Consider the following 6,338-nt stretch of genomic DNA (forward strand, 5'->3'; position numbering starts at 1 on the left):
GAACATTGAGGATTGAGGATTGAGTATTGAGGATTGAGGATTGAGGATTGAAGATTGAATATTGATGATTGAAGATTGAGGATCGGGGATAGAGTGTTGTGGATTGAGGACGAGGACTGTGGGTAGGGTATTGATGTTTAAGGTCTGAGGATTGAGGATTGAGGATTGAGAATTGAGGATTGAGGATTGAGGATTGAAGATTGAGGATTGGGTGTTGAGGATTGAAGAATGAGGATTGGGGATTGAGGATTGAGTATTGAGGACTGAAGATTGAGTATTGAGGATTGAAGATTGAGGATTGAGGATTGAGGACTGAGGATTGAGGATTGAGGATTGCGGATAGAAGATTGAGGATTGGGTATTGCGGATTGAACATTGAGGATTGAGGGTTGAGGATTGAGGATTGAGGATTGAGGACTGAAATAGAATATTGATGATTGAAGATTGAGGATTGAGGATTGATGGTTGTGGATTGAGGACGAGGACTGAGGGTTGGCTATTGCTGTTTGAGGTCTGAGGATTGAGGATTGAGGATTGAGAATTGAGGATTGAGGATTGAGGATTGAGGATTGAGGATTGAGGAGTGAGGATTATGAATTGAGTATTGAGGATTGAGGATTGAAGATTGAGGATTAGGTATTGAGGATTGAAGAATGAGGATTGAGGATTGAGGATTGCGGATTGAGGATTGAGGATTGAAGACTGTGTATTGAGGATTGAAGATTGAGGATTGAGGAGTGAGTATTGAAGATTGAGGATTTGGGACTGAGGATTGAAGATTGAGGATTGAGGATTGAGGATTGAGGATTGAGGATTGAGGATTGAAGACTGAAGATTGAGGATTGGGTGTTGAGGATTGAAGAGTGAGGATTGAGGATTGAGGATTGAGGATTGAGTATTGAAGATTGAGTATTCAGGATTAAAGATTGACGATTGAGGATTGAGGATTGAGGATTGAGGATTGAGGATTGATGATTGAGGATTGAGGTTTGAGTATTGAGGATTGTAGATTGAGGATTGAGGATTGAGGATTGAGGTTTGAGGATTGAAGATTGAGGATTGAGGATTGAGGATTGAGGATTGAGGATTGAGGATTGAGGATTGAGGATTGAGGATTGAGGATTGAAGATTGAATATTGATGATTGCAGATTGAGGATCGAGGATTGAGCGTTGTGGATTGAGGACGAGGACTGAGGGTTGAGTATTGATGTTTGAGGTCTGAGGATTGAGGAATGAGGATTGAGAGTTGAGGGTTGTGGATTGAGGATTGAAGATTGAGGATTGGGTGTTGAGGATTGAAGAATGAGGGTTGAGGATTGAGGATTGAGGATTGAGGATTGAAGATTGAGTATTGAGGATTGAAGATTGAGGATTGAGGATTGAGGATTGAGGATTGAGGATTGAGGATTGAGGATTGCGGATAGAAGATTGAGGATTGGGTATTGCGGATTGAGCATTGAGGATTGAGGATTGAGGATTGAGGATTGAGGATTGAGGATTGAGAATTGAGGATTGAGGATTGAGGATTGAAGGTTGAGGATTGGGTATTGAGGATTGAAGAATGAGGATTGAGGATTGAGGATTGCGGATTGAGGATTGAGGATTGAAGACTGAGTATTGAGGATTGAAGATTGAGGATTGAGGAGTGAGCATTGAGGATTGAGGATTTGGGACTGAGGATTTAAGATTGAGGATTGAGGATTGAGGATTGTCGATTGAGGATTGAGGATTGAGGATTGAAGATTGCGGATTGGGTATTGAGGATTGAAGAATGAGGATTGAGGATTGAGGATTGAGGATTGAGTATTGAAGATTGAGTATTCAGGATTGAAGATTGACGATTGAGGATTGAGGGTTGAGGATTGAGGAATGAGGATTGATGTTTGAGGATTGAAGTTTGAGTATTGAGGATTGAAGGTTGAGGATTGAGGCTTGAGGATTGAGGTTTGAGGATTGAAGATTGAGGGTTGATGATTGAGGATTGAGGATTGAGGATTGAAGATTGAGGATTGGGTATTGAGGATTGAAGAATGAGGATTGAGCATTGAGTATTGAGGATTGGGTATTGACGATTGAGTATTGAGGATTGAAGATTGACGATTGAGGATTGAGGATTGAGGATTGAGGATTGAGGATTGAGGATTGAGGATTGAGGATTGAAGATTGAGTATTGAGTATTGAAGATTGAGGATTGAGGAATGATGATTGAGGATTGAGGATTGAAGATTGAGGGTTGAGGATTGAGGATTGAGGATTGAAGACTGAGTATTGAGGATTGAAGATTGAGGATTCAGGAGTGTGCATTGAAGATTGAGCATTTGGGACTGAGGATTGAAGATTGAGGATTGAGGATTGAGGATTGAGGATTGAGGATTGAGGATCGAGGATTGAAGATTGAGGATCGAGGATTGAGTGTTGTGGATTGAGGACGAGGACTGAGGGTAGAGTATTGATGTTTAAGGTCTGAGGATTGAGGATTGAGGATTGAGAATTGAGGATTGAGGATTGAGGATTGAAAATTGAGAATTGGGTGTTGAGGATTGAAGAATGAGGATAGAGGATTGAGGATTGAAGAATGAGGATTGAGGATTGAGGACTGAGGATTGGGGATTGAAGACTGAGTGTTGAGGGTTGAGTGATGAGAATTGATGTTTGTGGATAGAGATTTGAAGATTGCAGATTGAGTATTGAGTATTGAAAGCTGTGAATTGATGATATTCTCTTGAGGATTGAGGATTGACAACTGATTGTTGAGGACTGAGGGCTGAAGGTTGAGGATTCAGAATTGAGGATTCAGGATTGTGGTTTGACGACCGAGGATTGAGGATTGAGGATTGAGGATTGAGAATTGAAGATTGAGGATTGAGTATTGGGGGTTGTGGATTGAGGACGAGGACTGACGGTTGAGTATTGAGTATTGAGGATTGAGGATTGAACATTGAGTATTGAGGATTGAATATTGACGATTGAGGATTGAGGATTGAGGATTGAGGATTGAGGATTGAGGATTGAGGATTGAGGAATGAAGATTGAGTATTGAGGATTGAAGATTGAGGATTGAGGATTGAGGATTGAGGATTGAGGATTGAAGATTGAGTACTGAGGATTGAAGATTAAGATTGAGGATTGAGGATTGAGGATTGAGGATTGAGGATTGAGGATTGAAGATTGAGTATTGAGGATTGAAGATTGAGGATTGAGGATTGAGGATTGAGGATTGAGGATTGAGTATTGAGGATTGAAGGTGAAGGATTGGGTATTGAGGGTTGAAGAATGAGGATTGAGGATTGAGGATTGAGGATTGAGGATTGAGGATTGAGGATTGAGGATTGAAGACTGAGTATTGAGGATTGAAGATTGAGGATTAGGTATTGAGGATTGAAGAATGAGGATTGAGGATTGAGGATTGAGGATTGAGGATTGAAGATTGAGTATTGAGGATTGAAGATTGATGATTGAGGATTGAGGATTGAGGTATGAGGATTGAGGATTAAGGATTGAGGATTGAGGATTGAGGATTGAGGATTGAGGATTAAAGATAGAAGATTGAGTATTGGGTATTGCGGATTGAACATTGAGGATTGAGGATTGAGGATTGAGGATTGAGGATAGAGGATTGAGAATTGAGGATTGAGGATTGAGGATTGAAGATTGAGGATTGGGTATTGAGGATTGAAGAACGAGGATTGAGGATTGAGGATTGAGGATTGAGGATTGAGGATTGAAGACTGAGTATTGAGGATTGAAGATTGAGGATTGAGGAGTGAGTATTGAAGATTGAGGGTTTGGGACTGAGGATTGAAGATTGAGAATTGAGGATTGAGGATTGAGGATTGAGGATTGAAGATTGAGGATTGGGTATTGAGGATTGAAGAATGAGGATTGAGGATTGAGGATTGAGGATTGAGTATTGAAGATTGAGTATTCAGGATTGAAGATTGACGATTGAGGATTGTGGATTGAAGATTGAGGATTCGGTATTGAGGATTGAAGAATGAGGATTGAGGAGTGAGGACTGAGGATTGAGGATTGCAGATTGAGTATTGAGGATTGAAGATTGAGGACTGAAGATTGAGGATTGAGTATTGAGGATTGAGGATTGAGCATTGAAGATTGAATATTGATGATTGAAGATTGAGGATCGAGGATTGAGCGTTGTGGATTGAGGACGAGGACTGAGGGTTGAGTATTGATGTTTGAGGTCTGAGGATTGAGGAATGAGGTTTGAGAATTGAGGGTTGAGGATTGAGGATTGGAGATTGAGGATTGGGTATTGAGAATTGAAGAATGAGGATTGAGGATTGAGGATTGAGGATTGAGAATTGAAAATTGAGTATTGAGGATTGAAGATTGAGGATTGAGGATTGAGGATTGAGGATTGAGGACTGAGGATTGAGCGTTGTGGATTGAGGACGAGGACTGAGGGTTGAGTATTGATGTTTGAAGTCTGAGGATTCAGGATTGAGGATTGAGAATTGAGGATTGAGGATTGAGGATTGAAGATTGAGGATTGCGTATTGAGGATAGAACATTGAGGATTGAGGATTGAGTATTGAGGATTGAGGATTGAGGATTGAAGGTTGAATATTGATGATTGAAGATTGAGGATCGAGGATTGAGTGTTGTGGATTGAGGACGAGGACTGAGGGTAGAGTATTGGTGTTTGAGGTCTGAGGATTGAGGATTGAGGATTGAGAATTGAGGATTGAGGATTGAGGATTGAAGATTGAGGATTGGGTGTTGAGGATTGAAGAATGAGGATTGAGGATTGAGGACTGAGGATTGAGCGTTGTGGATTGAGGACGAGGACTGAGGGTTGAGTATTGATGTTTGAAGTCTGAGGATTGAGGATTGAGGATTGAGGATTGAAGGTTGAGGATTCCGTATTGAGGATAGATCATTGATGATTGAGGATTGAGTATTGAGGATTGAGGATTGAAGATTGAATATTGATGATTGAAGATTGAGGATCGAGGATTGAGCGTTGTGGATTGAGGACGAGGCCTGAGGGTTGAGTATTGATGTTTGAGGTCTGAGGATTGAGGAATGAGGATTGAGAATTGAGGATTGAGGATTGAGGATTGAAGATTGAGGATTGGGTGTTGAGGATTGAAGGATGAAGATTGAGGATTGAGGACTGAGGATTGAGCGTTGTGGATTGAGGACGAGGACTGAGGGTTGAGTATTGATGTTTGAAGTCTGAGGATTCAGGATTGAGGATTGAGAATTGAGGATTGAGGATTGAGGATTGAAGATTGAAGATTCGGTATTGAGGATTGAAGAATGAGGATTGAGGATTGAGGATCGAGGATTGAAGATTGAATATTGATGATTGAAAATTGAGGATCGAGGATTGAGCGTTGTGGTTTGAGGACGAGGCCTGAGGGTTGAGTATAGATGTTTGAGGTCTGAGGATTGAGGAATGAGGATTGAGAATTGAGGATTGAGGATTGAGGATTGAAGATTGAGGATTCGGTATTGAGGATTGAAGAATGAGGATTGAGGAGTGAGTATTGAAGATTGAGGATTTGGGACTGAAGATTGAAGATTGAGGATTGAGGATTGAGGATTGAGGATTGAGGATTGAGGATTGAGGATTGAGGATTGAAGATTGAGGATTGGGTATTGAGGATTGAAGAATGAGGATTGAGGATTGAGGATTGAGGATTGAGTATTGAAGATTGAGTATTCAGGATTGAAGATTGACGATTGAGGATTGTGGATTGAAGATTGAGGATTCGGTATTGAGGATTGAAGAATGAGGATTGAGGAGTGAGGACTGAGGATTGAGGATTGCAGATTGAGTATTGAGGATTGAAGATTGAGGACTGAAGATTGAGGATTGAGTATTGAGGATTGAGGATTGAGCATTGAAGATTGAATATTGATGATTGAAGATTGAGGATCGAGGATTGAGCGTTGTGGATTGAGGACGAGGACTGAGGGTTGAGTATTGATGTTTGAGGTCTGAGGATTGAGGAATGAGGTTTGAGAATTGAGGGTTGAGGATTGAGGATTGGAGATTGAGGATTGGGTGTTGAGAATTGAAGAATGAGGATTGAGGATTGAGGATTGAGGATTGAGAATTGAAAATTGAGTATTGAGGATTGAAGATTGAGGATTGAGGATTGAGGATTGAGGATTGAGGACTGAGGATTGAGCGTTGTGGATTGAGGACGAGGACTGAGGGTTGAGTATTGATGTTTGAAGTCTGAGGATTCAGGATTGAGGATTGAGAATTGAGGATTGAGGATTGAGGATTGAAGATTGAGGATTGCGTATTGAGGATAGAACATTGAGGATTGAGGATTGAGTATTGAGGATTGAGGATTGAGGA

This window comes from Calliopsis andreniformis, unplaced genomic scaffold, assembly GCF_051401765.1.
Source record: "Calliopsis andreniformis isolate RMS-2024a unplaced genomic scaffold, iyCalAndr_principal scaffold0035, whole genome shotgun sequence".
NCBI classification, from domain to species: domain Eukaryota; kingdom Metazoa; phylum Arthropoda; class Insecta; order Hymenoptera; family Andrenidae; genus Calliopsis; species Calliopsis andreniformis.